Consider the following 10,637-nt stretch of genomic DNA (forward strand, 5'->3'; position numbering starts at 1 on the left):
AGTTTCTATATGGATTGAGCTTGCTTTTGGATGAGGAAGAGGATGAATGAACCTTAATCCATTATCCCTTCCTCCATGGAACCACTTCTCAATTTTGGAAAGGCATTCATGAGGGCCATTAATGGCTTAACCTCTCCATTTAGCTACAAATTGACCAAGCATTCAAAGGCTGGTCTAGGTTGGAATTTCTGGAGCTAAGGAAATGTTGTTTGAATGAGATTAGTAAAGGTATTGTAATGATGTCAAAATGTTTCTTCATGAGGAGAGAAGGGTTTGAAGCTAGAAGGATGACACTGAATCGAGCATGCATTTACATGGGTTGTAATCTTTCCTTCTATCAATAAAGAATTCTAAGATTTTTCCATTCATGTGCTTATATTATGTATATCGTATTCTTGATTCAATGATATGTTTAATTAATAGATTGTCATTATTGTATGCTTTGATGGGTTTCTATCTCAGCTTGTGTACAGGTACTTTCCAAGCGAGTTAAGTACGGAAAGGAGTGGAAAAATAGGTCAAAGGAGAGAGGAATTGAGTGAAAGTTACAGGTTGGTTCCTTTGTTCTTATTTCTCTTATCTGTTAACTATAGGAAAAGCAACGAATTACTTTGTCTATTGTTTCTAGACTAGCTACTAGGTCTAGAGGGTCAGGCGTTTGAAGAAACACTAAATTTGCCCAAAACACATTTATGAGGAGCAGTTTAGTTAAAGTTCAAAAGGAGGATTTGTTTTAACCTCCCTAGACATTACGATTTTTTTTAGTGCTTCATGTAATCAGTTCCTAAACTAAAGGATTCGACCTTGAGAGAGGAGAAGATGGGTTTTTAGTCTATAGGTCTCTATTTTTCAATCATAGAACGAGTTGGACATCAGTGAGTGGAAATCTTGGAGCTTGTACGACATCACTTTTGCAGAAAATCAAAGGACAGTTGCATCCATTATTCAAGAATTCTTGTGTTGTGAGTTTGTGATAATTTTTTCTCTCTGTTATAGTTTTATATGAATGATAAATCCATCTTATTTCCATGCCTATGCTTTTCAGTGATTTTCCTAAGAGGTTTTAAACATAATTCTTAATTTTAAGCTTTGTTTTGTTAGGAACTTCATGTTTATATCACTTGTCTTTTGATAAATGAATTCATGCTTTCCATGTTCATTTTAATCTATGCTTTTTCATCCTACACTAGATCGACAAAACCCTAAAGTATCACAAAGACATACCTACCCTGATCCTTTATATCTGTTGTAGTTGAAACCTTTGATCTTTCAACCTAGTTCCCTGATTTTCAATCCTGATCCAACAAAACCATAATTTTCAAAACTATAGAGCTGAACATATCTAACCTAACATCTTTTCCCACTCGAGACATCATTGGCTATGAGTTCATAGATAGATCCCTCTCTAGTTTAGCAAGGCTAGGTGCTAAACCCTAAGTGGTTTAAGGTTACCTCCTTCGATCTCCTTTCTCAGCCTTGGAATATTGTGGAGGATAACAACTCGTATGGTCACAACCCTTGTGGCCTCCTCTGGTTGATGAAGCAAATCTGCTCCAAGCCACACTCTGCCCCTTGATATACAACATTCAGGTCTGAAAGAGAGGGACCTTCATCAGTTTCATGGTTCTCTTCACAAACAAAGAAAACCTCTATGTCATTCAATGGGAATTCATTTCTGGGGCGTCTCTTGGTGCATCTAGGGAAAAATCTAACCAATATCATTTATGCCTCCTCTTGCTTCTTTTTTATCCACATAGTATCCATCTGCAAGGTGATGTTGTGCAACATCTCACCTTAAAGTCTTCTAGCATGATCCCTATTTTATGTTTGATGGCTGAAGTAGAGGGAGAAGGATTAATCAGGCCTTGGTTGGACCTATCCCTCTTCCTTACAACCCTAGAATGATTTTTAAATACTATCTTGATGTCCTCATAGGCCAGCTGGTAAATATCTCCACTAGATAATATATTAAGGGTCTCCATCAAATCCTTCCTAATCCCTCAGAGAAGTACAAGATTCAAGGATTATGTTAGGTCCCTATACTACTAGTGTAACCCCTTATTGTTATTAGTACAACCTCCTTATTATATTGTTGTACCCATGTAGTCCCCATATTGTTATTATTGTGCCCCATAGAAGCCCAATATTGTTATAATTGTGCCCTTACATTATTATTGTTATGTCGGCTCTGATTATATTATGACCCCTTAGACTCCTATATATAAAAAGCAAGCCTTGTCATTTGTATCATCCAAGAATTGTTCATTTGTGTAATGTAAAGGAGGTTTCACCCTCAAAGAGGCTAAATTCTAAGGCATTTATCTTTATTTTCTATCTTTTTGTGAGATGGTTTCATAACATTTGGTATTAGAGCTTTGGATTCTAGGGTTTCGCTGCTCCAAACAGGTCATCGTGGAATTTTTGCTATAACTTCTTTTCTATGATGTTTTAGAATCTAACACAAAAACCCATTTGAGATGAACTCTAACTAAACCTTGGGTCAAAATTTCAGATCTTGTCTCACTATATTTTGGGATATATGATCTGAGGAAGTTAGGGTTTTTGTAGACTCCCAAATTACATCTTAAATAGGTGACCTCATCACAACTTTCGGTCTGAGCATCAGATTGAAATTTCATAAGAAGTTATAGAAAGAGGACAGACTGAAGTTTTTTGTTATATTTTTCAGATCCGAAGGTCAAAACAGTGGCACATGGCACTTCATACAAGTTTTCTCTTCTGAAATGGTGTATAATCAGGTCATCTTGGGAGATTGTGCATAACACTTTCTTGGAGAATCAAATTTCGATCAGACTGGTGGCATTGGAAAGAGGACACAGAGAGCTACTACAATTTGTGATTTTAGAACTAGAAGATCCGAAATTACAGAGTTACAGTCATTTCAAGATCGAGCTCCTAAAATTAAGAAAAGACAATATGAGGAAGTTTGATGGCAAGGATTCGGTAAATTGGATACTACAGATGGAGAAATATTTTGAACTACATGAGGTGAAACTGTTACAAAAGTTATGTATTGCATCTTCATATTTAGAACCAGATCAATTTTTATGGTATAAAGGGCTTTTTTCTCGTAAACGATTTTTTACGTGGTCAATTTTCATGGAGGAAATGATAGCACATTATGAGGATACAAAGAGAAACACCTTCTTTAGCCAATTGATAAATCTCAAACAAAAGTGTTCAATGGCAGAGCACATTGAGGACTTTCAAAAATTGAATATAATGGAAAATGATATTCCAGAGAAGCAGAGGATTGATGTCTCCATAGGGACTTTAAAGGATAACATTTAACATGAGGTTCATCTTTGGGAACATGATTCATTGGGGAAGGCATTCAGGTTGGAAACAAAAGTGGATAGAAAAATTATGGCAACAAGAAATTCTACCTCTCACAACTATAAATATGGAAGTGTTGTTTATCCTAGCCTTCCACAACCTACAAGGGTGACACCACAACAATTGGAAGAAAAAAGAGCAAAAGGACTTTGTTACAATTTTGATAACAAATACATTAAAGGTCATAAGTGTGCTGAGAAGAAATTATTTTACATTGATTGTGAATAGGAGGAAGAAAAGGATCAAGAAACATCAAAAGAAGAGCATATACACCGGGAACCATCCCCAGAGAAAGAATAAATGAATCCAACCATATCTTGTAAAGAATTTGCAAGAATTACCACTCCTCAAACTCTCAAGATAGAAGGACATATCAAGAAGATAAAGGTTCAAGAAGTGAAAAATCACATCGAGAAAGAAGAAATGAATCTGACCATATCTTGTAATGCATTGGCCGAAATTACCACTCCTAAAATTATCAAGATAGAAGGACATATCAAGAAGAAAAATGTTCAAGAAATGAAAGATCACATCAAGCATCAAGAAATGAATCCGACCATATCTTGTAATGCATTGGAAGAAATTACCACTCCTCAAACTCTCAAGATAGAAGGACATATCAAGGAGAAAATGATTCAAGAAGTGAAAGATCACATCGAGCATCAACAACAAGTTCTCCAACTTTTAAAGGATAACGCCACTTTAGTGTGGAATCGAATGAAAAAATAGGAAAATAAACATCGCAGTGAAAGAAGTTTTGATGTAAGTGTTACAGATCCATTTGGGCACATCAACCACAAATTATATATCGATACTATTAGGGCCCATCAATCCCTAGTGTAGTTGTTACATGCCCTAAAGAAGTTAGTCATCAAAATGCCTTACTTCCAAAGAAGTTCCATAACTGAAAACATCCAAAAAATACCTCTAAGAAGATCAGCACAGGTAGGCCTTTATTAGGGTGCACTGCAATGCAAACCATACACTAACAAGGTGCTATGCAGTTCACTTTGTCCCTCTTTGACCTACGCTAGGTGAATTTTGGAAAATTTGCGTGAGGGTGTAAATATTCCTTATCCATTGGAAGCCTCTAGAAGTTTCTCAATGCCACCTACTCCTTTGAGTTCGCCTTTGGATGAGAAAGGGAATTAGGAAACATCAATCCCCTATCCTTCTTCCAAGGAATTGATTTCTAAATTTAGAAGGGCATTCATTATCTCCATTGATGGCATAACATTCTTCACTCACCTATAAATAGATCACTTATCTAAGGGATCAGGGGCTGAAAAATATTGAGTTGTAAGGAGATGCTAGTGATATGAGATTAGAATTGAGTGCTAGTATTGTAATAGTGTTGGAGTGTCTTGCTTGTCATGAGGTTGAAGAGGAATTGAATTGGAAGGATGTCACTGGATCAAACACTTATGGGTTGTAATCGTTCCTCTTATCAATAAAGTTTTCAAGACTTTTTCCTTATGTTTGTGTTACATGTTAATGCTTTCATATTTATATCATGTTCTCGATTCCATGTTATTTATAAGCAATGGGTCATTATCATTTTGCCTTGATGGGTTTTTGTTTCTGTAGTTGTGCAGGTACTTTCCAAGCGATTTAAGTATGGAAAGGAGCAGCAAGATCAGTTAAGGGAGACAAGGAGCTAGTGAAAACTACAAGTAGGTTTCTCTCCTCTCTTGTTTTATCTATTGATTATAGAAAAAGATTAAGATTACTTTTTCTATTGTTTCTAGACCTGCTACTAGATCTAGAGCGTTAGGCGTTTGTCCAAGAACACTAAATATTCCTGAAACAGTAGGCGATTGGGTATTTTTACGGCTACATCTCAAGCAAGCTATTTATGAGAAGGAAATGTTGGCAATACTACATGCACTTAAGAAATGGCGACCTTACCTAATGGGAAGAGACTTCAAGGTAAAAATGGATCATGATAGTCTTAAATACTTTTTAGAACAAATATTATCTTTAGAAGAACAGAAAAAGTGGGTAACAAATATGTTGGATTATGACTTTGAAATCATCTAAAAAAAGGGAAGAAAAATATTGTTGCATATGCACTCTCGAGAAAGGATGAGGATGTGGAAGCATTGTTTTGTGCTATGTCTATTATCCAACTAGATTGGATAAATGAAGCAAGGGATGAATGGAAGAAGGACAAAGAAGTGTGGCCTTATTCAAAAGTTGCAGAAGATCCCAATTCAAACAATATTGCCAGAACTTGATGAGGAAGGAAAAATCATATTGGAACGTGGAGCAATCATAGAAACAAGAACCTGACAGCTACGAAATCAATCGATTTCAGAGTATGTCATAAAGTGGAAGAACTTACCCACTGAAGATTCCACGTGGGAGGACAAAAATTTTATACAGAAGCATCAAGAACTACTCAAGAGTTGAGGACAACACTTTTTGAAGGAGAGGGGCATGTTAGGTCCCTATACTACTAGTGTAACCCATTATTGTTTTTAGTACAACCCCCTTATTATATTTTTGTGCCCATGTAGTCTCCATATTGTTATTATTGTGCCCCATAGAAGCCCAATATTGTTATTATTGTGCCCTTACATTTATTATTGTTAGGTCGGCTCTGATTATATTATGACCCCTTAGACTTCTATATATAGAAAGGAGGTCTTGTGATTTGTATCATCCAATAATTGTTAATTTGTGTAATGTAAAGGAGGTTGCCCCCTTGAAGAGTCTGAATTCTAAGGCATTTATCTTTCTTTTCTATCTTTTAGTGAGCTGGTTTCATAACAGATTATGGGTCAAGGGTGTAGTTAGCTCTTTTGTAGTTGAGTTGGAATATTTCCTAATAAACCTCTAAAGATTCATATGGCCCTAAGGTCATCCTAAATATCTCCTCCTTGATTTCCCTTGATCTCCAATAGTCACTATATATATGATTGAAATCTTATTTCATTTCAGCCTAGGTAGTGATGCTACCACCTTCTACACTCATGAACTAGTGCAAGGCTACATCCTTGAGGGTAGAAGGTAACAATTTTAGCTTTTGCTCATCATAAGTTTAATCATAGGTTCTACAAACCACAAAAACTCAAACATAAATGTGTCAGGGTCCTCAGAAGCTAGGCCATGGAAGTGTGGGAGAGCAGTGGGGCTTATGTTTTTCATTTTGGCCTCCCCATTGGTTTCTTAGATAGGAAAAAGCTCAGTCTTCCTATTCTCAACCATGTTTTGGATAGGTGATGTGGGTTCTTCCTCCCCTATGGGTTCTTTAAATATTTATGGCTTCTCACCTAAAGGATTCTCTAGCTCTTCTATGGTCACAGTAGGATGTTCAAAGTCACCAAAAAAGAGTGATGGTTGAATCATAGAAGGGGTGGAATTTTTTGGTAGGAATTTCCCTAGATTATCCCTAATCAAACATGGCATGACATAAGTATGTGAGTTTTGTGTTTTCCTTTTCTTTCTTTTTTTAATTTGCTTAAGACAAGAAGAAATGATGCAAAACAAAAGTAAAATGAAAAGAATGCATCTATAATCAGAAACAACACCTACTTAGACACCTCCTCAACAACGACACCAAAAAGTGACGAGCCTCAATATTGCAACAACAATGTTGCAACTGCCAAGGCTACCAACTTTAATTATCAACCAGGGGTTCATACAAAATTAAGAGGTGACAATTTTGTACGAACAATAGGCTAAGATATACTCAAGTCACTTTGAAGCAATGGAATAGACCAAGGTCTACAAATACCACTCTAGCAACTGAATCTATATTTTCAAGGAAATAAATTGCATGAAAGAAAAGATCTACTCTACTTTGCAGAAATGGAAATGTTGCCCTATTTTCAAATATGGAGATGCTGCTTGCTCAAATGTAAATGATAACATCTTTGTAGAAATGTAAAGGCTACACTACTTGCAAAAATGTAAACATTAATCTATTTTCAAAATGTAAATGTCACATTAAAAGGAAACCTAGTCTATGGAATGGAAATAACAATACTTGAAATAGAAACCTTAGCTTAAGAAGCATAGAATAAATATGACCAACCTAATATACCTTGCATAATGGAAAAGAGGGTGTAATAAATATTTTATCACTGATTTCTAAAGAGATTATATATAGTGATAGAATTCATTAGATTCTTCATGAGGCAGTCAAGAGAATCATCGTTTGTTATCCAATTCATAAATCTGTCTACTAACCCTAAATGCTGAAATGTGTTGCAGTGGGAAAAAGTAAAGTTTGAAGTGGTCTTTAGTCTTCCTTAATAATGGTTTCATATCCTAAGGGACATTATTTAAGGCCAGGAGGCAAAAACCAAGCTTCAAGGGTAAATTAGGTCAAGTTTACACAATGCTACAAAATGTTACAGGATTGTGTCGTTTTGCTATAGGATTGAATTTGTGAGCATTATGAGGGTGAGAAAGGTGATATGAAGGTAGGGAAGGGTAATGGAGGGTAGATGAATGTTGTATGAGGAATTTTCCAAGCTTAATACCCCTCAGGGGGCCATTTTGCACAAAACCAACGCACATGGTGGCCTTCAATAAACCATAAATGTACTCTCGGTCAAAAATGTTTTGAGGGAGTTATTGAGGCTAAAGTAAGGTAGATGGTGGTGGGATAAGGAGTGTGATTGGGAATGCTAAACCTACAAATAGATAGTAGCACCTGCACACCACATAAAGTTATTCAATATTTTCGAACCCATAAAACATATTAAAAAGAATTGCAGAAAATTAAAATGACAGAGAAAGGATGAGTTGAATTTTATTTGAAATATAATTATTGCATTGAAAGACAACCTATATTTTAGTCTACACTAGACCTGCATCCACAAGAGGTTATACTTCATGTGCTCAAAGAAAACTACTAACCAATCACTAGCTTGCAAAAAATAGGGATGTAAGGAGAGTACCAATAACAACTGCAGAAGAAAGCAACTATATATTTTTTCCTTTCCAATACATTTTCCTCAATCAAAATTCCCACAGGAGAGGTAGTAGATAGACCTGCACAAGCAATTTTTATAGACAAATCCTACTAAGAAAGGAACACAATGCCACTAGAAAAGAAAATGCATGAGTAAAATACACATGAGAGAGACTAGAGCCTCTAGGTTGGGCCCAACCCAAGGGGACTCAACCCTCTAGAACAAACTCAGATGGAAGATAACAAAAACTTCTCATTAATAGAAAATAGTGTTCAAGTAAATGATGAAAAGAAATGAAAATGACAAGCTCAAGCTCCTAGCTATTAGTAGTCCCTATATGCTTCAAACATTTGAATCCCATTGAGCTCTTGGGCTTCCTCATTTATACAAAAATGATTGAGGGGAATCCTCCTTGGAAATAGTGTTTCTTCCCTCAAAAAATCACTTGAAATATGGATCTAGCTCCTTGATATCCTCACAATCCTTGAATACATCAGTTGTTAGTGGATCTTCAAACTTTGGGTGAGTAAATTCAGGGAGAAAGTAGAGTTGTAGGAAAGTAAACGTAGGGGAAAATACTCCTACATCTTCTCCAACTTCCTCCAACATATCTCTGCATAGTAAATACCCTCAAGCACACTCTTTTCCTGCACATTAAACACACTAGGCCACGAGATATGACAATAATCCTCTAGTCTTCCTAATAAACATATAATAGTCAAAAAAATGTAATTAAATGAGAGGAAAGATTTAAATATAGGATGAAGGAAGGCTAGATGGACCTTATTATTTACCTATTAATGAGGCCCATCAAATAGTATCCCATAAATTTTATGGATTTATAATGGATATTGAACACCATAATGAGGTTTTCATTAATACACTAGTCCAAATTCGTGACAACCACACACAAAACATGAAAATACATGTCTTTAGATCTCAATTAGAGATGAATAAACAATGAGATAGCTTAGAAAGTTATCTGTTAAATATTGGTTTACTTAGAGATTCATTACCAGGTGTTCATTTCGACCTTAATATAATTGTTCTCTTATCAAGTCGTTATGATTTGTTAACTCGTAATATTTCTCATCCTATAGATGGATGTAGTTTCTTAGAAGTGTTCAAGGAAAATATGGCAAAAATGTTGAGGTTACATGTGAAAGGAAAGAATATTAGTGATAAATAATTGAACGAGGAATTTATAACTTGGGTTGAAGATGAAAAATTGAGATTTTTACAAAGTCTAGTTGAAAACCCTATTTAAGTAGTGAAAATTGAATTACTAGTGGCTAGTAAGTTGCAGAAGCCAAATTTTAAAGAGATGGTATTTTTACTTAGTGTTATCTTAGGTAATTGCAATAAATTGCTTATGGATGAAGCTGTCCTTATGCGCTTAAGGGAAGTAATGACAATTCCCAAGGAAATTATGATTATTTTTCTAGGTTATCTAGCTCAAAGTATACATTTTCACGTTAGCTTTGTGCCATATTTTGAGTTATTCAGACACGTTACATATCTCATGCGTTTAGTCCTATTTCATTATTCGAAATATATCATTAGTAAATGAATATTCTCAGGAATTAAAGATGCACAAGAAAGAGTGAAGAAAGTTGATAAGTGGACTGAAGTATTATACCCAGAGAGGATATAGGGAGGTTATCTCAAATTTGTGGAATTATTTCCTATTTCACATTCAAACAAAATTGCTTAATAAAGCCCTTGAAAGAATGCCCAAGGATTTTAGGAATATTTTACAGTTAACAAGGAAACTAGCATAGGGGAATGGTATCTTTTTGAGAGTACACTATCATAAGAATCTAAGGTTTTTAAGGTCAACCCTATTGTCTACCAAATTTTTTTATCACAAAAATTTTTGCTTTAAAAGTAGCCAAATCGAGACTATATGCTGATGATATTCACTTTGTGTCTAAAATTAAAAAGTGAATCACTACAATGTCATTTAAAATATCATCATTTCTGCTCAGAAATAGCTTTAGTTTGGAAAACATTGAAAATTATTTGATTTCATATGGTTTGGAAAAGGATTGTCCTTGGAAATATGATCCATTGCATATTATTTTTGACTTACGAGAAAAGGAACGTTTATTTTCTTATATCCATATGTCTAATATTGAGGTTGAAAAGTTGGCAAATACTAATACAAGGCCTGAAAACAATGATAAAGAAGAAAATATGCAAGTATCCAAAGAACTTACAATTGGGAGATTAGAGATGGAAATTGAACTAATTATAGTAAAGTACACCAAGAGCACAAAAGTTACAAATTCAACTATTGGACATGGGTTAGACATTGCAAAGAAATATTTGTTTGTGGACTACAACTATCAACAT

Source organism: Pinus tabuliformis, chromosome Q (genome assembly GCF_031772625.1).
Source record: "Pinus tabuliformis cultivar Carrire ecotype Pingquan chromosome Q, CPIR1, whole genome shotgun sequence".
Classification (NCBI taxonomy): domain Eukaryota; kingdom Viridiplantae; phylum Streptophyta; class Pinopsida; order Pinales; family Pinaceae; genus Pinus; species Pinus tabuliformis.